The sequence below is a fragment of the Cebus imitator genome, unplaced genomic scaffold (assembly GCF_001604975.1).
Source record: "Cebus imitator isolate Cc_AM_T3 unplaced genomic scaffold, Cebus_imitator-1.0 Scaffold9, whole genome shotgun sequence".
NCBI lineage: Eukaryota > Metazoa > Chordata > Mammalia > Primates > Cebidae > Cebus > Cebus imitator.
In genome coordinates, this window is record NW_016107324.1 from 11,974,257 (window position 1) to 11,987,870 (window position 13,614).

General features: G+C 38.9%; 1 protein-coding gene and 1 non-coding gene across 8 annotated transcripts in view; one reads left to right on the forward strand and one right to left on the reverse strand.

The window, feature by feature from the left end:
• Positions 1-13,614, forward strand: part of FRMD5 (FERM domain containing 5) — a 328,629-nt gene that overhangs the window by 20,124 nt on the left and 294,891 nt on the right. The gene's annotated exons all lie outside the window — the stretch shown is intronic.
• Positions 2,251-2,312, reverse strand: LOC119473895. Its single transcript, XR_005203151.1, has one exon. It is a non-coding gene; the product is annotated as a U7 small nuclear RNA (small nuclear RNA).

Sequence of the window (13,614 nt, forward strand, 5' to 3'; positions counted from 1 at the left end):
AAACAAAATAAATAAAATAAAAAAAAAAAAAAAACTCAACTCTGAATGTAATTTCCCCTCTAATTTAGAGGACTTGGCCAGGAAACTTTATGTTGACTTTCACTGGTTGTCCTTCCAGAGGGAGGAGTTTTTCTAACATTGATCCCAAATTCCAAGGAGAATTCTGCCATGGTCCACAATATTTGACTATATTGTCTTTCTGTCATAGGCAATATTATATAATCTTGATGGTATCCATAATCTTGATGGCATGTTCTTTATATGTTATAGAACTCAGTAAGGGCGAGTTCTGGTATATTTCAAAGGTTTCCACTTTTCTTTTGATCTCAAGTTTCCAAAAATAGGTTTCTGTATCTCTCCAATGTAAACTTGCCTTTTTATTATTTTTAATTTTTAATTTTTGAGACAGAGTCTCTGTTGCCTGGGCGGGAGTGCAGGGGAGTGATCTCTGCTCACTACAACCTCTGCCTCCCAGATTCAAGCAATTCTCCTTGCTTCAGCCTCCCAAGTAGCTGGGATTACAGGCGCCTGCCACCATGCCTGACTAATTTTTTTGTATATTTAGTAGAGACAGGGTTTTACTATGTTGTCCAGGCCAGTCTTGAATTCCTGACCTCGTGATCCCCCGTTTCAGCCTCACAAAGTACTGGGATTACAGGCATGAGACACCATGCCTGGCCAAACTTGCCTTTTTAAAAGTCAGATTTATTGGGAAACAGTTTACACAGATTAAAATTCACTTTTTTAGCTGTACAGTTCTATGAATTTTGACAAATATTTACAAGTTATGTAACTACCTTACATGGAATATTTTCACCACCCTGTAAATTTCTCTTATGCCCCTTTATGATCAGTCTTTTCCTCTTTCTCCAGCTCTGGCAGCCACAAATCTGATTTCTGTCCTTACAGTTTTGCCTTTTCCACAGTGTTATAAATGGAATCATACAATATGTAATCTTTGAAGTCTGGCTTCCTTCACTTAGCATAATGCTTTTTTGAGATACGATTTACATACCATAAAGTTCATCTGTTTAAGGTGTACATTTCAGTGGTTCTTAATATCTTTTCAGAGTTGTGCAACCATCAAAGTAATCTAATTTTAAAACATTTTTATCACCCCAAAAGAAACGTTGTACTCATTAGCAGTTATTCCCTAATTCTGACCACTCCCCTACCACCATAACTCCCCATCCTAGGCATATACCTACTTTTTGTCTCTCCAGATTTGCCTTTTCTAGATATATTAAATAATGATATACAGTATGTGGTCTTTTGTAAATTCTTTCACATAGCATAATGTTTTTCTGGTTCATTCATGTGGTAACATGAATGAATACTTTATTTTTCTAATTGTCAAGTAATTTTCCATTGTATAGGTCATAGATATACCACATTTTGTTTCTCTATTTATCAGTTGATGGACATTTGGGTCATTTCAGCTTTTTGGTATTATGGATAATGCCATGAACATTTATGCACAAGTTTTTGTGTGGATGTTTTCATTTCTCTTGAATATGTTATGAACATTTGTGTACAAGTTTTTATGTGGAAGTATGTTTTTATTTCTCTTGGATAGATACCTGGGAGTAGAATTGCTGGGTTGTGTGATAACTGTGTTACCACAGGAGCCAGCAAACTGCCAAACCCTTTTTCAAACCCTTTTCCACAGTGCTCAAACCCTTTGGAACTGTCAAACCCTTTTCCACAGTGACTCAAGGGCTCTAGTTTCTCCTGGCCAATCCTCACTATCATCTGTCTTTTTTTTTTTTTTTTATTATTATTATAGCCATTGTAATGGATGTGAAGGAATATCTTGCTGTGGTTTTGGTTTGCATTTACCTAATGACTAAATATGTTGAGCATCTTTTTGTGTGTTTATTGGCCATTTGTATATCTTTTGGGGAGAAATGTGTATTCAAGTCTTTGGCCATTTAAAAATTGGGTTGTCTTTTTGTTGAGTTATAAGAGTTCATTATATATTTTGGATACAAGTCCTTTATCAGATAGATGATTTACAAATATTTTCTCCTAGTCTGTGAGTTGTCTTTTCATTTTCTTTTGTTTCTTTTTTTTTTTGAGACGGAGTTTCACTCTTGTTACCCAGGCTGGAGTGCAATGGCGCGATCTCGGCTCACCGCAACCTCTGCCTCCTGGGTTCAGGCAATTCTCCTGCCTCAGCCTCCTGAGTAGCTGGGATTACAGGCACACGCCACCATGCCCAGCTGAATGTTTCTTTTTTTTTTTTTCCAGAGGGGCTTTCCCGCAAAAACAGGAACACCTGCTAGACAAATTCTAAAAGAGCTGTAACACTGTCTTTTCATTTTCTTGATGGCATCTTTTGAAGCACAAAGATTTTAATTTTGATGAAGTCCAATTTATTAATGTTATTTTTTTATTGCTTGTGCTTTTGGTGGCATATCTAAGAAATCATTGCCTAACCCGATGTCAAAATGATTTATACGTATTTTCTTCTAGGAGGCGTGTGTGTGTGTTTATGTGTGTGTGTGTGTGTGTGTTAGCTCATACGTTTAGTTCTGTGATTCACTTTGAGTTAATTTTTATGTATGGTGTGAGATAGGGGTCCACAGTTTTATTGTTACATGTGGATATCCAGTTGTCCAGCACAATCAGTTGAAAAAGCTATCCTTTTCCTCATTAAATTGTCTTAGCCCTTTTGTTGAAGATGAATAGATCGTAAATACATGGGTTTATTTCTAGACTCTAAATTGTGTTCCATTGATGTATTTACCTTTATTCCACTACCACAGTACCTTGATTAGTAGCTTTGTAGTAAGTTTTGAAGTTGGGAAGTATGAGTCCACCAACTTTTTTCTTTTTGAAGATTCTTTTGGCTATTCTGGTTTATTGCATTTCTGTACGAATTTTAGAATCCGCTTGTCAATTCCTGTAAAAATTCCAGATGGAATTTTGATAGGAAGTTTACTGAATCTGTTGATAATTCAGCAGTTCAGGGAGTGTTGCCGTCTTAACAATGTTACATCTTCTAATTCATGAATGTAGGATGTATTTCCATTTATTTAGATCTTTAATTTTTAATTTTAATTTTAATTTTTTGGGACAGAGTGTTGCTCTGTTGCCAGGTTTCAATGCAGTGGCGTGATCTCGGCTCACTGCAACCTCTACCTACTGAGTTGAAGCAATTCTCCTCCTCAGCCTCCCGAGTAGCTGGGACTACAGGCATGCACTGCCACACCCAGCTAATTTTTTTTGTATTTTTAGTAGAGATGAAGTTTCCCCATGTTGGCTATGATGGTCTTGATCTCCTTACCTTGTGATCTGCTTGCCTCGGCCTCCAAAAGTGTTAGGATTATAGGCGTGACCCACACTGGCTAGATCTTTAAATTTTTAAAACATGTTTTGTGGTTTTCAGTGTAAGCATAATGCTTTTGAGATTCATTCATGTTGGTGCATGTGTTAGCAGGTTTTTTGTTTGTTTTTTTGAGACAGAGCCTCACTCACTCTGTCACCCAGGCTGGATTGTAGTGGCGTGATCTTGCCTCACTGCAACCTCCACCTCCTGGATTCAAGCGTTTCTCTTGCCTCAGCCTCCTGAGTAGCTGCAATTACAGATGTGTGCCACCATGCTTGGCTAATTTTTGTATTTTTTTTAATAGAGATGGGGTTTCACCATGTTAGTTAGGCTGGTCTCGAACTCCTGACCTCGTGATCTGCCTGCTTCGGCCTCCCAAAGTGCTGGGATTACAGGCATGAGCCACCACACCCTGCCAGTTTTTTCATTTTCATTGCTGAGTACTATTGTATTTTATGGATGTATCACAATTTGTTCATCTATTAATCCATTGATGGACATTGGAGTTTTTATTTTTTGGTAGTTGTGAATAAGTCTGCCAAAAAGATATTTACATACAGGTTTTTATATAAACAAGGGTTTTAGTTTTACTTAGGTATGTACCTAGAAGTAGAGTTACTTGTTTATGTGTGTCTGTTTACCTTTATAAGAAACTGCCAAACTGTTTTCCAAAGTGGCTCTATCATTTTGCATTCCCACCAGCAATATATGAGAATTCTAGTTGTTTTATGTCCTTACCAGTACTTGGTGTTATTAGCATTTTTTAAAAAAGTTATTTTGATAGGTATATAGTGAAATTTCATTGAGGTTTTAATTTACATTTCTCTAATGGCTAATGATATGGAGCATAAAATTCATGAAATCCTAGACTTTTGGAGTTGGAAGAGACATGTAAGAGTTCATTCCTGCTTTTTATATTCTGTTCCTCAGACATGTTTCACGGGATGTCTGAGGTCGGGATTTGGGGACCAAGGAGCTTGCTGAATGCTGAGTGGATGGGATCTGAGCAACCTGCCCAAGACTCTACTTTTTATCAGTTTTAAAAATATTGAATTTCCAGGTGATAAATCATTAGAAAAAAGGTGCCTCTGTTAAAAAAAAAAATGAAAGCTACTGAACTGAATTCTTTTTTGAATTTTATTTTACTTTAAGTTCTGGGATACACGTGCAGAACGTGCAGGTTTGTTACATAGGTGTACGTGTGCCATGGTGGTTTGCTGCACCTACCAACCTGTCATCTAGGTTTTAAGCCCCACATGCATTTGATATTTGTCCTAATGCTCTCCCTCTCCTTTCCCCCAACCTCCCAGACAGGCCCTGGTGTGTGATGTTCCCCTTCTTGTGTCTATGTGTTCTCATTTGAATTGAATTTTTTTAAAGGGCAAAACTAAGACCCAGAGAGGTAAATTGACTTACCCAAGATCCTATAGTTAGTCCAGAATGGATTCATACAATAGAGTTCTTTATTCTGTGGTGTACTGTCTTGTCATAACTTTCAGATTCTATTGTTTGTTGGCTCAAGGAAGAATTATGATGAAAAGTCTACTGATCAAGAGTTGTCTAAGTCATAAATATTTTTAAAATTTTCTTTTATATTGAAAAGTAGTATGTGGAAACAAAGTCATCTTTCCTGAGTTAGCTGTACTGACCAAAAAATGAAGGTTATCTTTTCTGTAGGAGTCCAATTTCTAGTACAAAACCTTCCAAAATTACTGTACTTTGTTTCTACGTAATGTGGGAAATGTGGCACAACTGTCAGAGGTTGTAAATGACAGTACATTATAGAAATAGGTGAGGGAATAAGCAGCGATTTGCCATGGGGAAACCCATTATATTTTGTTATAAGTTTTGATGAACACTGACAGTGGTTCATCAAGTTGAAAGAGTAAAATCGAATTCATTAGATGCAATCATAATGGTTAGAGTAAGTTTTTTTCATAAGAAAGATTCACTTCTGAAATCTTTCCTTTATTGAGGTTTTTCTAGAAATTACCAGAGTCTGAAAGCAGTTCTATACAGTGTTGGCAATTCTGAGATTGGCTTTAGGACTGATGAGTGAGCCATGCATGGTTATATTGAACAGAATTTTATTACAATGCCTTTGGTGGATTTGACTAGTTTTATTTAATAATGATATAGTGAAAGGAGTGTATTTTAACTCAGGAAACTTGACAGTCTTGGCTCTGCTTCATGCTACCTATATGACTTTGAATGAGTCAACTAACTTCTGTGACCAGCCTGTTTCCCAGAGTTGTGTGAGGATGAGAAAAAACAGAAATGTATGTGAAACTACTTTATAAACTTTAGTGTTATTTAGCTATAGTTTTCTTACTAATAATCATCTTTGAACTGGCAACATACAGGATTTTTTAAAAAATAATTTTTCAGCCAGGTGTGTGAGCTCAGGCCTGTAATCCCAACACTTTGGGAGGCCGAAGTGGGCAGATCACTTGAGCTAAGGAGTTTGAGACCAGCCTGGGCAATATGGTGAAACCCTATCTTTACTAAAAATACAAAAAAATTAGCCAAGGCATGGTGGCACATGCCTGTAGTCCCAGCTACTCAGGAGGCTGAGGTGGGAGAATCACTTGAACCCAGAGGTTGCAGTGAGCTGAGATCGTGCCACTGCACTCCAGCCTGGGTGACAGAGGGAGACTCTGTCCCTGCCCTCCCTCCAAAAAAAGATCTTTGTTTCTTATATTTGGCTATAATTTACTTGGATTCTTTTTGCCTCTGTCCTGTGTCTCTCATTTTTGAAGCTTTTGGAAACTGCTTTGTCCTTAGTCCCCTCCTCTTCTTTCATGTAGATGCCATTTTCTCACTTTTATCCATTAGGAGAAATAGCTGTATTAGTTTTTTCCTATGGAAAAAAGGAAATAGTTTTTATTGTCTACATATATTTAGCCTAACAACCCTGGTTAAAGTTTCAGACCTATAAGCTGCATGTATGTTTTCTTATTTGGCATTGAATTGCCCGTACCTGTGGTTATTAAGTTTCTTGTACTTTTGTCTGCCTTTTCTCTGGGATTTCTGTTTCCTTTAGATGTGTTTGAAACCTAATATGCCTTTACCTTGGTCAAGCCCATTTGTTGGTCTGTAATAGAGTTAATTATACTTTATCATGATATACTTTGTAGATATGAATGGTGGGGTCATATATTTCAACTTCTCCAATAATGATAAAAAAATATTTCATTTGTTTTTGTTCTGTTTGTTTGTGTTTTTGAAACAGAGTCTCGCCCTGTTGCCCAGGATGGAGTGCAATGGCATGATCTCGGCCCACTGCATCCTCTGCCTTCCGGGTTCAAACAATTCTCTTGCCTCAGCCTCCCCAGTATCTGGGATTACAGACACCCGCCACCATGCACAGCTAATTTTTGCATTTTTAGTAGAGATGGGGTTTCACCATGTTGGCCAGGCTGGTCTCAAACTCCTGACCTTGTTATCTGCCTATCTTAGCCTCCCAAAGTGTTGGGATTACAGGCGTGAGCCACCTCGCCTGACCTAGATGTCATTTGTTGATTTGACTCCTCAGTTTTAGATGGAGTTAAAAGTTATTTACCAGTCCTCGGTAACTGTAGACACAGGAGACAATGTTGGAAACAATGTTGGTGAAATGGAAGTGTCTTTCCCCTTTTGATAGCTAAAGCTGGTAAGGTTGTCATTTTCAGTGTTACTTCCTTTTCTTCCTGGTTAAGAGGGGGAAAACTTTTTCCTGAGGGTTTTATTTTCAGCAGTTACCATCTAATCAATTTATTTTTATTTAAATTAATTTAAAAATGAAATGATATATTTTAAGTAGTTCTGAGATTAATGAGTATTTTTGAAAACATATATATCTACCATCAAGTACTGTTTCATTTTTCGGTTCATATGCTTGCTAGATCTACTTTCATCATTTGGAGTAATATTTAAAAAATAATAGTATGTCCCATTTTTGAAACTAGAGGCTAGTTTTCAAAAAATTACTGAATTCTAAATTAAAACAAAGAAAATAGAAATATTGATTGATGTCTTTATAATTTGTCTAGAATTGCCTCTGGGTTATTTATATTTTGTATTTCAGAAACCACACTCTTTTTTTTTTTTTGAAATGAAGTCTTGCTCAGTCGCCCAGGCTGGAGTGGAATGGTGTGATGTCAGCTGAGGAACCACACTCTTAATGTTTGTTTTCTGAAATAAAAATGGGCTGGGCATGGTGGCTTACACCTGAAACCCCAGCACCTTGGGCGTTTGAGCTGGAAGGTGGCTTGAGCCCAGAAGTTTGAGACCAGCCTGGGCAACATGGCAAGACCCTTTCCCTACAAAAATTTAAACAAAACAAACAAAAAAGCCAAATATGATGGCACACACCTTTGGTCCCAGGTACTTAGGAGGCTGAAGTGGAAACATTGCCTGAGCCCAGGGAAGTCAGGGCTGCAGTGACCTGTGATCATGCCACTGCACTCCAATCTGGGCAACAGAGCAGGACCTTGCCTCAAAAAACAATGTGTAGTGATACTGTGTTAAAAGCCAGCAGAGGCTGGGTATGGTGGCTCACGCCTGTAAACCCAGCACTTTGAGAGGCCAGGTGGATCACTTGAGGTCAGGAGTTTGAGACCAACATGGCCAACATGGTAAAACCATGTCTCTACTAAAATTACAGTTAGCTAATAAGCATGTGAAAAATGTTTATTTAAAAAAAAAAAGAAAAATATTTATTTCAACCTCACTAGTAAGCAAAAACTGTAAGTTAAAACAAAGAAGTTCCAAATTTATTATGTAAATTAGCAGGAACTACGAAATAAGAATATAATGAGTATAAGTTTAAGTTAGTACAGTTTTTATGAAAGATTGACAGGTTAACTCCTAGGAATCTCCCCTCAGGAAATGGTTTAAAATACAAGAAAATAATTTTTATATCAAGATGTTCATTAGAATATTATAATAGTGAAAAAATTTATTCTACATATTGAAACATGTATGTTAATGATACCCTTTAAATACTCAGAGGCTGAATGGGAAATATTAATTCGACAGATGTATTTTTATTTTTTTGAGATAGGGTCTCCCTCCGTCACCCAGGCTGGAGTACAGTGGCATAATCGTGGCTCAGTGGACGCTTAGCCTCCCCAGCTCAAGCAGTCTTTTCACTTCACCCTCCCAAGTCCTGGGACTTCAGGTACATGCCACCACACTTGGCTAATTTTTGTATTTTTTGTACAGATTGGGTTTCACCGTGTTGCCCAGGCTGGGTTTCAAACTCATGAGCTGAAAAGATCCACCCACCATGGCCTCCCAAAGTGCTGGGACTGAGTGCTTAGTTGCAAGCAATAGCAAATACAACTTTGGCTGTATGTATGTATATATGTATTATGTATATATGTATGTATTTATTTATTTATTTGCAATCTCAATCTGTTGCCCAAGCTGGAGTGCAGTGGCATGATCTTGGCTCACTGTAACCTCCACCTTCCAGGTTCAAGCAGTCCTTCTGCCTCAAACTCCCAAGCAGCTGGGATTACAGGTGTGCACCACCACCACACTCAGCTAATTTTTGTATATTTAGTAGAGGTGGGATTTTGCCATATTGGCTAGGCTGGTCTTGAACTCCTGACCTCAACTGATACATCCGCCTTGGCCTCCCAAAGTTTTGGAATTACAGATGCGAGCCACTGTGCCTGGCTGACTTTGATTGATTTTAACATAGGGGAACTTTATTGAAAGGACATTGAGTAGCTCAGATATTTTATAGAAATGGTGCAGGCAGAAGCGGTCTTAGAAAATGGACAACAAACGGACTTAGAAAATGGACAACAACAAGGGAGGCTAGGGAGCACCCAGGACCCAGAGGCAGTCTGAGAGGATACTGCTGCTTCCACCTCCAAACATCTCTCTGGATGCTCCAGCTTGCCCTGTTGTCATTTTAGACACGAAACTCTAGGCACCAATGCCACAGCACTACCACATCTACCCCTGTATGCTTTGTACTGGTGGTACAACTGTCTTAGCTACTTCTGCTGACTACCAGAATGTATTCTACATGGTTCCTGCTTCTTTACTGTCACAGTTTCATTGTCAAAGGCCAAGGTAAGAGTGTCCGATTGGCCAAACCCAAGTCATGTACTCTATCCTAGCTGTAGAGGAAGCTGGGAAAGTGAGTATCTGGTATTTTCAGTTTCTAAAGTGTCTTCCACTAAGACTTGTATAGAAAGTAGTTCACATGTTGGATAGGAAAAAATCCATAATATTTGTTATTTCATCAAAATATGAGCAAAGTTCTAAAATGTACTGTCTGTTGCCTCTTATCTTATTAGTGAATAAGCTAACATAATTTGTATTATTGTATGGTGCTATGTATGAGCATGTCACAATCCATCTTCTATGTGGTCCCTGATCTTTAGGCTGATTTTAATTTGCAGAATAGTTCTACATCTGCAAAAAAAAAAAAAAAAAAAAAAAAGACCAATAATATGTGCTGTGAACATGGTAAGTAGTCAGTGTTGTTAAGTGAATCCATAAAAGTTAGAAATAATATAGGTATGTTTTTTGTAATGCAAAAAAAGTGCTTAAAATACAAAAATAGTACACTACTAGAATGTACCATGATCAAGTAGGGGGAATTTCAGGTGAAGTTATCATTAAGTAAATAAGGCCTTCAGGGAAACCAAAGAAAACATAATGAGGGATAGACATTGTTTGGAAGGGAGTGGGGCTGAAGAAATTAAAGGAAAGGTAGGGAGGACAGTGAGAAGCAGGAAAGAACAGATGAGGTTTGGAGGAAAGAGGCATTTTGTTTGCATTCTTAGGAACTGGTGCAGAGGTTAAGGAGCAGCATAAAATAGATCTCAGGTTTGAAAGACTTCCTCTTGCTAGAAGCAAGGCAGAGACACAGAATGCAAAGTAAAGATAGATGATTATGTCTGTCAATATTTAATTTGCCTTATACAGAATGAAGTGAAGGCACTTGACTAGGCAACATTCAGGGCCTCTAATCAGCTGCACACTCTCCCCATGTAGCAAGAGAAGTGGCCTTATTAAAAATCTTAGAACAGAGAGGGGAGAGGGAAATAGCAGTTTTTACCCTTGCCTGAGACCCTGCAGAAGTTATTATTCATTAGATATTTACTTTATTCCCTTTTAAATCTGGTAAAGAATGAATATTTGGACGTTTTGTTTCATGAAGATTTAGTTAGCAACTCAGTTATCAAATGGTAAAATATCTGTATGCACTGAGGAAGTAGACACATTGAATATAATCAAGAAGTGATAGGAGCACTTAAAATCCTGAGAGTCAAACACAGTAAGAGCTCTGGAAGATGCGGATCTGGGGGAGACATAGGAGTTTTAAGACAAAGAGAAGGTTAAATTTTTAGCCTGGACACAGGAAAAAACATGACTTTAGAGGCAATAGAAATATGAAATTGACAAATTATAATTAAAGAAAGCTAGCAAAGGGAGGAAATGCAGTGTTAGGCAAAAGTAATGTAAATATTAATATAAAGGCAAAGGTTAAGCCAGGGGTGGTGGCATGGACCTGTAGTCCCATCCTCTGGGAAACTGATATGGGAGAATTGCTTGAGCCTAGGAGTTTGAGACCAGCCTGGGCAAAGTAGTGAGACCTTATCTCTCTTAAAAAAAAAAAGAAAAAAGAAAAGGATGGCCAAATAGGGCCAGCTTTGGAGTGCAGTCGCCAGTGAGAACAACGCAGAGGGTGAGTGATCACTACATTTCCAAATGAGTTATTACTGCCCACAGACCAGGAGATTCCTGGGCTGAAAGCACCATGAGTTTCCAGCACAGCACAGCAGGTCTCCACACAAAAACTCACACAAATCCGGGCTGCCGTTTCAACTGGCACCTGGAACACATGGGAGACAGAGCCGCCCATTCAACCGAAAAAAAGGGAGCTGAAACAGGGAGCCAGGTGATCTGGCTCTGCGGTTCCCACCCCCACAAAGACCAGCAATCTGAAATGCTCTGGATTGAGAGTTTTTTTTTTTTGAGACGGAGTTTCACTCTTGTTACCCAGGCTGGAGTGCAATGGCGCGATCTCGGCTCACCGCAACCTCCGCCTCCCGGGTTCAGGCAATTCTCCTGCCTCAGCCTCCTGAGTAGCTGGGATTACAGGCACGCGCCACCATGCCCAGCTAATTTTTGTATTTTTAGTAGAGACAGGGTTTCATCATGTTGACCAGGATGGTCTCGAACTCCTCACCTCGTAATCCACCCAACTCGGCCTCCCAAAGTGCTGGGATTACAGGCTTGAGCCACCGCGCCCGGCCTTGGATTGAGAGTTTTGCAGCAAGCTCAGCTGGACCCAAGATGGTCCAGTTCTGTCGGGGGAATGGTGTCTGCAATTTCCAAGACCGTCCACCATTTCCGAGGCAGTCCACCATTACCAAGGCAATCTGCCATTACTGAGGCAGTCTGCCATTACAGAGACATTCCGCCATTACTGAGGCAGACCTTCATTACCGAGGCAGTTCTAACTGTACCTCTATAAACAAAACCACAAGGAAGTTCACACAGCAACTTCAGCAAAGTCTCAGGATACAAAATCAATGTGCAGAAATCACAGGCATTCCTATACAACTAACGAGGACGTGAAGTACCTCTTCAAGAAGTATGGCAAACCACTGCTCAAGGAAATAAGAGAGGACACAAACAGATGGAAAAACACTCCATGCTCATGGTTTGGAAGAATCAATATTGTGAAAATGGCTGTACTGCCCAAAGTAATTTATAGATTCAACACTATCCCCATCAAGCTACCTATGACCCTCTTCAGAGAACTGGAAAAAGCCACCTTAAACTTCATATGGAACCAAAAGAGAGCCTGCATAGCCAAGACAATTTTAAGCAATAAGAACAAAGCTGGAGACATCGTGCTATGTGACTTCAAGATCAAAAAAACTCAAAACCTAGCAGAAGACAAGAAATAACTAAGATCAGAGCAGAACTGAAGAAGATAGAGACACAAAAAACCCTTAAAAAAATCAGTAAATCCAGGAGCTGGTTTTTTGAAAAGATAAACAAAATAGACTGCTAGCCAGTTTAATGAAAAGAGAGAAGAATCAAATAGATGCAATAAAAAATGATAAAGGGGTTATCACCACCAATTCCACGGAAATACAAACTACCATCAGAGATTACTACAAATAACTCTGTGAACAAAAACAAGTAAACCTGAAGAAATGAATGAATTCCTGGACACTTGCACCCTCCCAAGCCTAAACCAGGAAGAAGTCGAAACCCTGAATAGACCAATAACAAGGGCTGAAGTTGAGGCAGCAATTGATACCCTACCAACCAAAAAAGCCCAGGTCCAGGTGGGTTGACAGCCAAATTCTACCAGACATACAAAGAGGAGTTGGTACCACTCCTTCTGAAACTATTCCAAGCAATCCAAAAAGACGGAATGCTTCCCAAATCATTTTATGAGACCAGCATGATCCTGATACCAAAACCCGGCAGAGACTCAACAAAAAAAACTTCAGGCCATTATCCATGATGAACATAGATGCAAAAATCTTCAATAAAATAGTGGCAAACCGATTGCAGCAGCATATCAAAAAGCTTATCCATCACGATCAAGTAGGCCTCATCCCGGGGATGCAAGGCTGGTTCATCATATGTAAGTCTGTAAACGTAATCTACCACATAAACAGAACCAAAGACACATGATTATCTCAATAGATGCAGAGAAGGCCTTTGATAAAATTCAGCAGCCCTTTATGCTAAAAACTCTCTAAACTAGGTATCGACGGAACATTTCTCAAAATAATAAGAGCTATTTACAACAAACCCACAGCCAGTGTCATACTGAATAGGCAAAAACTGGAAGCATTCTCTTTGAAATCTGACACTAGACAAGGATGCCCTCTCTCACCACTCCAATTCAATATGGTATTGGAAGTTCTAGCCAGAACAATCAGGCAAGAAAAAAAAAAAAAGGGTTTTCAATTAGGAAAGGAGGAAATCAAATTGTCTCTATTTGTAGCTGACATGATTGTATATTTAGAAGACCCCATCGTCTCAGCCCAAAATCTCCGGAAACAGATAAGCAACTTCAGCAAAGTCTCAGGATACAAAATCAATGTGCAGAAATCACAGGCATTCCTATACACCAATAACAGACTTAAAGAGAGCCAAATTAAGAATGAACTGCCATTCACAATTGGTACAAAGAGAATAAAATACCTAGGAATACAACTAACGAGGACGTGAAGTACCTCTTCAAGAAGTATGGCAAACCACTGCTCAAGGAAATAAGAGAGGACACAAACAGATGGAAAAACACT